Source organism: Triticum dicoccoides, chromosome 1B, assembly GCF_002162155.2.
Source record: "Triticum dicoccoides isolate Atlit2015 ecotype Zavitan chromosome 1B, WEW_v2.0, whole genome shotgun sequence".
Lineage (NCBI taxonomy): Eukaryota > Viridiplantae > Streptophyta > Magnoliopsida > Poales > Poaceae > Triticum > Triticum dicoccoides.
In genome coordinates this window covers 340,208,877-340,222,858 of record NC_041381.1, presented here as the reverse complement: position 1 = coordinate 340,222,858, position 13,982 = coordinate 340,208,877, and positions in this window count along the sequence as shown.

The window sequence follows — 13,982 nt, the reverse complement described above, 5'->3', positions numbered from 1 at the left end:
ATTTAATGCTCGTAATGGAGACCACCTGGATACTCGTCGTAGCTTTTGTCCTTCCCTGGCTGTTGCATCGTGAGATCGACAGGTCTACTGCCGGACAGGGCCTCTGGTGAACGGAGTCCTGTGGGTAAAAAAGAGAAAAGAAAAAAAAAGATGACACACTTGGGGGCCCCTGGTGTGATTGAGCCGCACTCTGGGCCTGTTGTGGTCGTGCCCCTCCCCCTATGCCCATGGTATCTCCAGGGCGTAGTGATGTACGCAAAGGACCAGTCTTGCAATTTTGCAAGGGCTGGGGTTGGGGCCGCATTGCTACGCGTGCTCGGAATGTGCCAGGTGGTCTTGTTGTAGGTTACTCCGGGCGCGTTTGGCCGTGTCCGGTCGTTTAGCGGCCGGACTCAAAAATTGCCTTAAGAGGCTGCTCTGTACTTCTGTCGTGAGAGCCGCTGTGTGTTCCTCCATTTGGAGGGAGCGTTCAGTGTTTTCGTTGACCGTGATGACTCCTCGAGGGCCTGGCATCTTGAGCTTGAGGTATGCGTAATGCGGCACCGTGTTGAACTTTGCAAATGCGGTCCGTCCGAGCAGAGCGTGATAGCCGCTGCGGAACGGGACTATGTCGAAGATTAACTCCTCGCTTCGGAAGTTATCTGGGGATCCGAAGACCACTTCCAGTGTGACTGAGCCTGTACAATTGGCCTCTACACCTGGTATGACGCCTTTAAAGGTCATCTTTGTGGGTTTAATCCTTGAGGGGTCTATGCCCATCTTGCGCACGGTATCCTGATAAAGCAGGTTCAGGCTGCTGCCGCCGTCCATCAGGACTCTGGTGAGGTGAAATCCATCGACGATTGGGTCTAAAACCAATGCGGCGAATCCGCCATGGCGGATACTGGTGGGGTGGTCCCTTCAATCAAAAGTGATCGGGCAGGAGGACCATGGGTTGAACTTCGGGGCGACTGGCTCCATCGCATATACGTCCCTGAGCGCACGCTTCCGCTCCCTCTTGGGTATGTGGGTTGCGTATATCATGTTTACCGTCCGCACTTGTGGGGGGAAACCTTTCTGTCCTCTATTGTTCGGCGGTCGGGTCTCTTCCTCGTCATCGCTATGCAGCCCCTTGTCATTGTTTTCGGCAATTAACTTGCCTGCCTGCTTGAATACCCAACAACCCTGTTGGTGTGATTAGCTGGCTTTTTGGGGGTGCCGTGTATCTGGCACGAGCGGTCGAGTATTCGGTCCAAATTGGACGGACCCGGAGTAGTTCTTTTGAATGGCTTTTTCCGCTGACCGAGTTTGGAGCCTCTGAATCCAGCGTTGACTGCCGTATCCTCAGTGTTATCGCCGTTAACGCGGTGTTTGTTTTTGTTGCGACGCGACCTGCCATTGTGGTCCTTGTTATCCGGACTGCCAGAGTTTTTGCTGAGGTTGTTACTGCGGGCTAGCCAGCTGTCCTCTCCTGCGCAGAAGCGGGTCATGAGTGATGTGAGGGCTGCCATGGATTTCGGCTTTTCCTGTCCTAGGTGCCGGGCAAGCCACTCATCGCGGATGTTATGTTTGAAGGCTGCGAGAGCCTCTGCATCCGGACAGTCGACAATTTGATTTTTCTTTGTTAGGAACCGTGTCCAGAATTGTCTGGCCGATTCGTCTGGCTGTTGAATTATGTGGCTTAGGTCATCGGCGTCTGGTGGTCGCACATATGTGCCCTGGAAGTTGTCAAGGAATGCGGCTTCCAGGTCCTCCCAACACCCAATTGATTCTGCTGGCAAGCTGTTAAGCCAATGTCGAGCTGGTCCTTTAAGCTTGAGTGGGAGGTATTTGATGGCGTGAAGATCATCGCTGCGGGCCATGTGGATATGAAGGAGATAGTCTTCGATCCAAACCGCGGGGTCTGTTGTGCCATCGTAGGATTCAATATTCATGGGTTTAAATCCTTCGGGGATTTGATGATCCATTACTTCATCTGTGAAGCATAGTGGGTGTGCGGCGCCTCTATATTGGGCTATATCACGACGTAGCTCAAGCGAGCTTTGTCTACTGTGTTCGGCCCGGCCGGAATTGCTGTATCCGGCGCGACGATCATCGTCGCGCGTTGTGGGGCGCCCACGCGATCCGTAGATCGATCTTGATTGTTTTGCCTTATCCTCCAATATGTATCGCGTGTCCGGCGCATTCCCCCGTGGCTTCGTACTTTTCAAGCGGTGCCGGGGTACGGTTCTGGTGGAGGGCCTAGAGGCCTCTCTGTCGCGGCCACGAGGTGGTCGGTCAGCCGTATTGTGCACTGGTGATGCAGGTTTGTATGCCTCCTCCTCTAGTCGGGGGAGCAGCCTGCGTTTGGGGTAGCTTCTGGAGGGGCGTTCGAGTTCATGCTCTTCGGCCGCAAGGACTTCAGTCCATCTGTCGGCTAGCAGATTTTGATCAGCTTTAAGCTGTTGCTGCTTTTTCTTGAGGCTGTTCACCGTGGCCATAAGCCTGCATTTAAAACGCTCTTGTTCGACGGGATCCTCGGGCACGACGAATTCGTCGTCGTCGAGGCTTGCCTCGTCTCCAGAGGGAGGCATGTAATTATCATCCTCTACCTCATCATCTGCCGCTCTCTCATGAGGGATGGCTTCTCCGTCCTCCTGCGCTGAATCTTGCTGGAGGGGGTTGTCTTCGGCACTCTCTAGGGTGTTGTTATCTCTGGTGCCGGAATCTCCATTCTTGCTATGGCGGGATTTAGAGCGGCGCCGCTGACGCCGGCGCTTGGGCTGTTTCTTGGAGGAGTCTTCCCCCGCTGCATCCTCGCCATTCCCATCCTTTGGGATGTCCACCATGTATATGTCGTATGACGAGGTGGTCTTCTAGTGCCCCGTAGGCGCTGGTTCTTGGCCGTCTCCGGCATCGTCGTCCATACCGTCGATGTCTTCGGAGTCGTAGTCTAGCATGTCGGTTAGATCGTCGACAGTGGCTACAAAGTGGGTGGTGGGTGGGTTTTGAATTTCTTCGTCGTCCGCATCCCATCCATCCTGGCCGCAGTCCGGCCAGGGCTCTCCTGATAACGAGAGATGCCTTAGCGAATTTAGGATGTCGCCGAAAGGTGAGTGTTGAAAGATGCCCGCAGCGGTGAACTCCATGATCGGCGCCCAATCGGATTTGATTAGAAGGGGCGCGGGGGGTTCGGAGTCCGATGAGGAGTCCGGCACCTCGGAGTCATGAGCTTCACAAGGGACAAGGTCAGTATTCGGCTCCATCGCCGTAGGGGTTGCAGCCCCCGAGGCGGTGTCTAACCACACATCCTCGATCTGCGCAGTCGGCTCCGAATTGAGGATCGGAGCAGACTCATGTGCGGCCTCCAGGGTACTGTCCGGCAGCAGAGCTAAGTCATGCCCATCGTGACAGTGTGGCATGCTTGGCTGTGGCTCGAATCCATCGAAGATCAAGTCTTCATGGATGTCAGCCGTGAAGTTCAGACTTCCAAATCTGGCCTGATGGCCAGGGGCGTAGCTTTCGATCTGCTCTAGATGGCCAAGCGAATTGGCCCGCAGTGCAAAGCCGCCGAATATGAAGATCTGTCCAGGGAGAAAAGTCTCACCCTGGACCGTGTTGTTGTTGATGATCGAAGGAGCCATCAAGCCTATCGGTGACGACACAGAGGAACTCTCAATGAAAGCACCAATGTCGGTGTCAAAACCGGCGGATCTCGGGTAGGGGGTCCCGAACTGTGCGTCTAGGCGGATGGTAACAGGAGACAAGGGACACAATGTTTTTACCCAGGTTCGGGCCCTCTCGATGGAGGTAAAACCCTACTCCTGCTTGATTGATATTGATGATATGGGTAGTACAAGAGTGGATCTACCACGAGATCAAGGAGGCTAAACCCTAGAAGCTAGCCTATGGTATGATTGTTGTAATTGTTGTTGTCCTATGGACTAAAACCCTCTGGTTTATATAGACACTGGAAAGGGCTAGGGTTACACAGAGTCGGTTACAATGGTAGGAGATCTACATATCCGTATTGCCAAGCTTGCCTTCCACGCCAAGGAAAGTCCCATCCGGACACGGGACGAAGTCTTCAATCTTGTATCTTCATAGTCTTGGAGTCCGGCCGATGATGATAGTTCGGCTATCCGGACACCCCCTAGTCCAGGACTCCCTCAGTCCTAGTATTACTCTTGCGAACAACAGTCGAAGCTTTAGCGTGATCTTTTATCCTAACAGGAAAAGGAGGTTTTTCAACATAAGCAGTAGGAACAATAGGATCACTATATGTAATAGCATTTTCTTCGACTGTAATAGGTGCAACTACTTTCACTTCAACATGAGGATTATAATTAAACCACTTCTCTTTAGGGAGATCAACGTGAGTAGCAAAAGATTCACAAAAAGTAGCTACTATCTCAGAGTCAAGTCCATACTTAGAGCTAAATCCACGAAAAGCATCAGTATCCATAAAAGATTTAACACAATCGAACTTAGGTGTCATACCTGACTCCTTACCATCGTCGGAACCCAAATCTTCAGAGTTGCGTTTAATTATTTCCAATAAGTCCCATTTGAAATCAATAGTCTTCAGCATATAAGAACCAGCGCAGGAAGTATCGAGCAGGTTGCGATTATCAAGAGAAAGCCGAGCATAAAAATTCTGAATAATCATTTCCTGAGAAAGCTCATGATTGGGGCATGAATATAACATTGACTTAAGCCTCCCCCAAGCTTGAGTGATGCTTTCTCCTTCGCGAGGCCAGAAATTATATATGTAATTACGATCACGATGAACAAGATGCATAGGATAGAACTTCTGGTGAAATTCCAGCTTCAATCGCTAATAATTCCAGGATCTCGTATCATCACATAGCCTATACCATGTCATTGCATCTCCCTTCAAAGATAAAGGGAAGACCTTCCTTTTGACAACATCATCGGGAATACCTGCAAGCTTAAATAATCCACAAACTTCATCCACAAAGATAAGGTGTAAATTGGGATACAATGTTCCGTCTCTTGCAAAAGGATTACCTAACAGTTTTTCTATCATACCCGAAGGAATCTCAAAGTGAATATTTTCATAAAGTTCAGTAGGTTGAGGAGCATCTCTTTGCTCTTCAGGTTGGGGTGAAGATACCCCAAACAAGCCCCTCAAAGGATTAGTTTCCATAGTGACAAGTAACAGAAAATTTCAGCACACTATATAAATGTTTCCTTACCAAGTTCCACTCACCAAAAGCGCTACACTCCCCGTCAACGGCGCCAGAAAAGAGTCTTGATGACCCACACGTGTAGGGGTTCTATCGTAGTCCTTTTGATAAGTTAGAGTGTCGAACCTAACGAGGAGCAGAAGGAAATGATAAGCGGTTTTCAGTAAGGTTTTCTCTGGAAGCACTGAAATTGTAGGTAATAGATAGTTTCGTGATAAGATAAATAGTAACGAGCAAAAAGTAAATAAAGTAAATAAAGTGCAGCAAGGTGGCCCAACCCTTTATGTAGCAAAGGATAAGCCTGGACAAATTCTAATAATGAAGAAGGAGCTCCGAGGACACATTGGGAATTATCGTCAAGCTAGTTTTCATCAGGTTCATAAGATTCGCGTTCCGTACTTTGATAATTTGATATGTGGGTGGACCGGTACTTGGGTACTGCCCTAACTTGGACAAGCATCCCACTTATGATTAACCCCTATTGCAAGCATCCGCAACAACAAAAATGAGTATTAAGGTAAACCTAACCACAACATTAAACATATGAGTCCATATCAACCCCTAACGAAGCAACGCATAAACTAGGGTTTAAGCTTCTGTCACTCTAGCAACCCATCATCTACTTATTACTTCCCCATGTCTTCCTCTAGGCCCAAATAATGGTGAAGTGTCATGTAGTCGACGTTCACATAACACCACTAGAGGAAAGACAACATTCATCTCATCAAAATATCGAACGAATACCAAATTTACATGACTACTAATAGCAAGACTTCACCCATGTCCTCAGGAACAAACGTAACTACTCACAAAGCATATTCATGTTCATAATCAGAGGAGTAATAATATGCATAAAGGATCTGAACATATGATCTTCCACCAAGTAAACCAATTAGCATCAACTACAAGGAGTAATCAACACTACTAGCAACCCACAGGTACCAATTTGTGGTTTTGATACAAGATTGGATACAAGAGATGAACTAGGGTTTTGAGAGGAGATGGTGCTGGTGAAGATGTTGATGGAGATTGACCCCCTCCCGATGAGAGGATCGTTGGTGATGATGTTGGTGATGATTTCCCCCTCCCGGAGGGAAGTGTCCCCGGTAGAACAGCTCCGCTAGAGCCCTAGATTGATTCCGCCAAGGTTCCGCCTCGTGGCGGCGGAGTTTCATCCCGTAAGGTTGCCCACCATTTTTTCCAGGGGAAAAGTGATGACATAGCAGAAGATGGACGCCGGAGGCCCACTAGGGGCCCAGGAGATAGGGGGCCGCGCCCTATAGGGGGGCGCGCCCCCTGTCTCCTAGACAGGGTGTGGGCCCCCTGGCCTATTTCTTTTGCTCATAAATTCTTATTAAATCTAAAAAGTTGTTTCATGGAGTTTCAGGACTTTTGAAGTTGTGCAGAATAGGTTTCCAACGTTTGCTCCTTTTCCAGCCAGAATTCCAGCTGTCGGCATTCCCCCTCTTCATGGTAAACCTTGTAAAATAAGAGAGAATAGCCATAAGTATTGAGATATAATGTGTAATAACAGCCCATAATGCAATAAATATTGATATAAAAGCATGATGCAAAATGGACGTATCACAAACCAAAATGATATTTCGAAGAGACTTGCAAAGATAACTCAATCATACATAAAAGAATTCAGAGGAGATTCAAATATTTCTCATAGATAAACTTGATCATAAACCCACAATTCATCGGATCTCGACAAACACACCGCAAAAAAGTTACATCAAATAGATCTCCACAAGCGAGGGGGAGAACATGGTATTGAGATCCAAAAAGAGAGAAGAAGTCATCTAGCTAATAACTATGGACCCGAAGGTCTGTGGTAAACTACTCACAACTCATCTGAGGGGCTATGGTGTTGATGTAGAAGCCCTCCATGGTCGATCCCCCCTCCGGCGGAGCGCCGGCGAAGGCTCCAAGATGGGATCTCGCGGATACAGAAGGTTACGATGGTGGAAATTGTTTTTCGTTGGCTCCCTGGATGTTTTCGGGGTACGTGGGTATATATAGGAGGAAGAAGTACGTCGGTGACCGCACGAGGGGCCCACGAGACAGGGGAGCGCGCCCAGGGGGTGCGCGCGCCCTCCTATCCCTTGGCCGCCTCGATCACTTCTTGACTTTCACTCCAAGTCCTCTAGATCACGTTCATTCCAAAAATCACGCTCCCGAAGGTTTCATTCGTTTGGACTCCGTTTGATATTCCTTTTCTTCGAAATATTGAAATAGGCAAAAAAACAGTAATACGGGCTGGGCCTGCGGTTAGTAGGTTAGTCCCAAAAATGATATAAATGTGTAAAATAAAGCCCATAAACATCCAAAAGGGGTAATATAATAGCATGGAACAATCAAAAATTATAGATACGTTGGAGACGTATCAAGCATCCCCAAGCTTAATTCCTGCTCGTCCTTGAGTATGTAAATGATAAAAACAGAATTTTTGATGTGGAATGCTAGCTAGCATAATTCTCAATGTAATTTTCTTTATTGTGGCATGATTGTTCAGATCCAAATGATTCAAGATAAAAGCTTATAAAACATAAAAAATAATAATGCTTCGAAGCATACTAACAAATAATCATGTCCTATCAAAATACCATAGCCAAAGAAAGCTTATCCCTACAAAATCATATAGTTAGGCCATGCTTCATTTTCGTTACACAAAATACTCCCATCATGCACAACCCCGGTTTCAGCCAAGCAATTGGTTCATACTTTTTAACGCGCTTCAGCTTTTTCAACTCTCACGTAATACATGAGCGCAAGCCATGGACATAGCACTATGGTGGTATATGGTGGTTGTTGTGAGGACAAAAAGGGAGAAGATAGTCTCACATCAACTAGGCGTATCAACGGGCTATGGAGATGCCCATCAATAGATATCAATGTGAGTGAGTAGGGATTGTCATGCAACGAATGCACTAGAGCTATGAATATATGAAAGCTCAACAAAAGGAACTAAGTGGGTGTGCATCCAACTTGCTTTCTCACAAAGACCTAGGGCATTTGAAGGAAGCCCATCATTGGAATATACAAGCCAAGTTCTATAATGAAAAATTCCCACTTAGTATATGAAAGTGACAACATAGGAGACTTCTCTATTATGAAGATTATGGTGCTACTTTGAAGCACAAGTGTGGTAAAGAGGATAGTAGCATTGTCCCTTCTCTCTTTTTCTCTCATTTTTTTCTTTTCTTCTCTTTTTCCCCTTTTTTCTTTCTTTTTTTTTCTTTGGCCTTTCTCTTTTTTTTCTTTCTTTTTGGCCTTTCTTCTTTCTTTTCTTCTTTTCTTTTTAAAGTCCGAAGTCTCATCCCGACTTGTGGGGGAATCATAGTCTTCATCATCCTTTCCTCACTGGGACAATGCTCTAATAATGAAGATCATCACACTTTTATTGATTTACAACTCAAGAATTACAACTCAAAACTAGAACAAGATATGACTCTATATGAATGCCTCCGGCAGTGTACCAGGATATGCAATGAATCAAGAGCGACATGTATGAAAATTATGAAGGTGGCTTTGCCACAAATACGATGTCAACTACATGATCATGCAAAGTGCAATATGACAACGATGGAGCGTGTCATAATAAATGGAACGGTGGAAAGTTGCATGGCAATATATCTCTGAATGGCTATGGAAATGCCATAATAGGTAGGTATTGTGGCTGTTTTGAGGAAGGTAAATAATAGGTGCATGATACCGGCGAAAGTTGTGCGATATAATAGAGGCTAGCAAAGTGGAAGGGTGAGTGTGCGTATATCCATGGACTCACATTAGTCATAAAGAACTCATATACTTATTGCAAAAATCTACTTGCCCTCGAAGCAAAGTACTACTACGCATGCTCCTAGGGGAAGGGTTGGTAGGAGTTAACCATCGCGCGATCCCGACCTCCACTCATAAGGAAGACAATCAAAAGAGCACCTCATGCAACAAATTTATCACACAACTTTTACCATACGTGCATGCTACGGGACTTGCCAACTTCAACACAAGTATTTCTCAATTTCATAATTACCCACTAGCATGACTCTAACATTACCACCTCTATATCTCAAAACAATTATCAAGCATCAAATTGATCCTAGTGTTTTATGCACTTTCTATGATAGTTTTTATTATACCCAACTTGGATGCTCATCATTCTAGGACCAAATTTGCAACCATCGCAAATACCATGCTGTTCTAAAAGACTCTCAAAATAATATAAGTGAAGAATTAGAGACTAGCAATTTCTACAAAATTAAGCCACCGCCGTGCTCTAAAAGATATAAGTGAAGTACTAGAGCAAAAACTATCAAGCTCAAAAGATATAAGTGAAGCACATAGAGTATTCTAATAAATTCTAATCAAGTGGGCTTCTCCCAAAAGGTGTGTACAGCAAGGATGATTGTGGAAAACTAAAAATCAAATAATAATATCATACACGACGCTCCAAGCAAAACACATATCATGTGGCGAATAAAAATATAGCTCCAAGTAAAGTTACCAATGAACGAAGATGAAAGAGGGGATGCCTTCCGGGGGCATCCCCAAGCTTAGGCTTTTGGCTACTCTTGAATATCTTGGGGTGCCATGGGCATCCCCAAGCTTAGGCTCTTGCCACTCTTTGTTCCATAGTCCATCAAATCTTTACCCAAAACTTGAAAACTTCACAACACAAAACTCAACAGGAAATCTCATAAGCTCTGTTAGTGAAAGAAAACAAAACCACCACATAAGGTACTGTAATGAACTCATTCTTTATTTATTTTGGTGTTAAACCTACTGTATTCCAAGTTCTCTATGGTTCATACCACTTAATACTAGCCATAGATGCATCAAAATAAGCAAACAACACATGAAAAACAGAATCTGTCAAAAATAGAACAGTCTGTAGCAATCTGTAACTAACGCAAACTTATGGAACTTTAAAAATCCTACCAAAATAGGAAGTCCTGGGAAATTTATCTATTGATCAGGAGCAAAAAGAATCAACGCAAAAGCACGTTTATGTGATTTAAAAAAACTAATTTCATGCTCGCAAAGTTTCTGTTTTTCAGCAGAATCAAATTAACTATCACCATAGGTTATCCTATAGGTTCTACTTGGCACAAACACTAATTAAAACATAAAAACACATCTAAACATAAGGTAGATGCAAAATTTATTACTAAACAGAAACAAAAACAAAAAACACAAATAAAATTGGGTTGCCTCCCAACTAGCGCTATCGTTTAACGCCCCTAGCTAGGCATAAAAGCGAAGATAGATCTAAGTAGTGCCATCTTTGGCACTCAATTCCTAAGTAGCTCGCATGATAGATTCATAAGGTAATTTGACTTTATTTCTTGGAAAGTGCTCCATGCCTTTCCTTAATGAAAATTGGAATCTAATATTCCCTTCCTTCATATCAATAATCGCGCCAATCGTTCTAAGGAAAGGTCTACCAAGAATAATAGGGCAAGAAAGATTGCAATATATATCAAGAATGATAAAATCTACGGGCACAAAATTTCTATTTGCAACAATGAGAACATCATTGATCCTTCCCATTGGCTTTTTAATGGTGGAATCCGCAAGGTGTAAATTTAAAGAGCAACCATCAAGATCATGGAAACCTATAATATCACATAAAGTTTTCGGGATCGTGGAAACACTAGCACCCAAATCACGCAAAGCAAAACACTCATGATCTTTAATTTTAATCTTTATAGTAGGTTCCCACTCATCATTAAGTTTTATAGGTATAGAAACTTCCAAATTAAGTTTTTCATCATAAGATTGCATCAAGGCATCAACAATGTGTTTGGTAAAATCTTTATTTTGACTATAAGCATGAGGAGAATTAACAACGGATTGCAACAAGGAAATACAACCTTCTAAAGAACAATTATCATAATCAAATCCCTTGAAATCCGAGATAGTGGGTTCAATGCTATTTAAAGTCATGACCTCTCCAATCCCACTTTTACCAAATTTAGCATCAAGATCTAAAAACTCCGAATTATTGGGACGCCTTCTAACTAAAGTTGACTCATCTCCGGTTCCATTATTATTAAGATTCATATTGCAAAACAAAGATCTAATAGGAGACACATCAATAACTTTAAGATCTTCATCATTATTTTCATCTAACTTTTCTGGTTTGGCAGCCATCTTATTGACTAAGGTAGCTTGCTTATCAGAAATTTGGGCTATAGTATTTTCAAGCCGGGTAATTTGAGAGTTCATACCATAAAATTCTTTAGACATATCATCAAGCTCTTTGTTCATAAACCCCAAAAACCCTTTATGTTCCTTAAGCTCTTTTCCGAAGAAATTATTATGCTCAAATTGCAAAGTCATAAAACTTCTAATGTTTGATTCAATCTCTTCCAACCTTCTAAGAAGGAGGTCAGTACTCTTAGGCAAAGCCATAAGGATAAACAAGCACACAAAAAGACAAGCGAGAGAGAGAGGAGAAGAAGATTGGGAAAGAGAGGGCAAATAAAACGGTAAGGGTGCAGTGGGGGAGAGGAAAACGAGAGGCAAATGGCAAATAAAGTAAATGTGAAGGAGATGAGTTTGTGATGGGTACTTGGTATGTCTTGACTTGAGCGAAGACCTCCCCGGCAACGGCGCCAGAAATCCTTCTTGCTACGTCTTGAGCTTGCGTTGGTTTTCCTTGAAGAGGAAAGGGTGATGCAACAATAGTAGCATAAGTATTTCCCTCAGTTTTTGAGAACCAAGGTATCAATCCAATAGGAGGCTCCTCAAAAGTCCCACGCACCTACACAAACACACAAAGAACTCGCAACCAATGCAATAAAGGGGTTGTTAATCCCTTCACGGCCACTTGCAAAAGTGAGATCTGATAGAGATAGTATGATAAGATAAATATATTTTTGGTATTTTATAATATAGATAGGAAAAATAAAGATGCAAATAAAAGTAGATTGAAAGCTTATATGATAAAAGATAGACCTGGGGGCCATAGGTTTCACTAGTGGCTTCTCTCAAGATAGCATAAGTATTACGGTGGGTGAACAAATTACTTTCGAGCAATTGATAGAAAAGCGAATAATTATGAGATTATCTAGGCATGATCATGTATATAGGCATCACGTCCGTGACAAGTAGACCGACTCCTGCCTGCATCTACTACTATTACTCCACACATCGACCGCTATCCAGCATGCATCTAGAGTATTAAGTTCATAAGAACAGAGTAACACATTAAGAAAGATGACATGATGTAGAGGGATAAACTCAAGCAATATGATCTAAACCCCATCTTTTTTATCCTCGATGGCAACGATACAATACGTGCCTTGCAACCCATGCTATCACTGGATAAGGACACCGCAAGATTGAACCCAAAGCTAAGCACTTCTCCCATGGCAAGAAAGATCAATCTAGTAGGCCAAACCAAACTAATAATTCGAAGAGACTTGCAAAGATAACTCAATCATACATAAAAGAATTCAGAGAAGATTCAAATATTTCTCATAGATAAACTTGACCATAAACCCACAATTCATCGGATCTCGACAAACACACTGCAAAAAGTGATACATCAAATAGATCTCCACAAGAGAGGGGGAGAACATGGTATTGAGATCCAAAAAGAGAGAAGAAGTCATCTAGCTAATAACTATGGACCCGAAGGTCTGTGGTAAACTACTCACAACTCATCGGAGGGGCTATGATGTTGATGTAGAATCCCTCCATGGTCGATCTCCCCTCCGGCGGAGCACCGGCGAAGGCTCCAAGATGGGATCTCGCGGATACAGAAGGTTACGGTGGTGGAAATTGTTTTTCGTTGGCTCCCTGGATGTTTTCAGGGTACGTGGGTATATATAGGAGGAAGAAATACGTCGGTGGCTGTCCGAGGGGCCCACGAGACAGGGGGGCACGCCTAGGGGGGGTGGGCGCGCCCTCCTATCTCATGGCCGCCTCGATCGCTTCTTGACTTGCACTCCAAGTCCTCTGGATCACGTTCGTTCCAAAAGTCACGCTCCCGAAGGTTTCATTCCGTTTGGACTCCGTTTGATATTCCTTTTCTTCGAAATACTGAAATAGGCAAAAAAACAGTAATACGGGCTGGGCCTCCGGTTAGTAGGTTAGTCCCAAAAATGATATAAATGTGTAAAATAAAGCCCATAAACATCCAAAAGGGGTAATATAATAGCATGGAACAATAAAAAATTATAGATACGTTGGAGATGTATCAGCGGCGACGATGAGATGGATGGGACAGCCTGCCTAAAATTTAGGGTTAGGCTGCTTATATAGCAGGTAGGATCATCTTAGGGTTAACTCGGTCCGTCCGATCGTAATCGGGCGGTCAAGAATAAATAGATAGGGAGTCCAAATAAGAAAACGGAGATATTTTATAGATGTTTGGGGATGATCCAGAACCAACGGTAATGACTAGCCCGGTTCGGGTTCGGGTAAGTTTCGGACGAGCGCAAGAGGGGGTGGTGGTTGTGCAGAGAGGTTGGGTGGTTTGACAAGAGGGAAACGCAAACACGATTGGTCTCGGAACGGTCAATGAAGGCAAGGGGGACGCGGTGACCACGAACGACTATGAGTTTTATGAAAACGTGCGGATGCAATGCGGATGATGCTATGAGATGAGATGCATGACATGAACAAAATGCAAAACAAAAGACAAAAACCCAACCACGAAGGAAATAACATATCACATAGCCGGAAATGGCAAGAGTTGGAGTTGCAATTATGGAAAGTAACATCCGGGGTGTTACAAACACACACACCTTGATCTGGGTGACCATTTCTTTTTTGTTGCCTAATCACAAACAGTTCATTTGA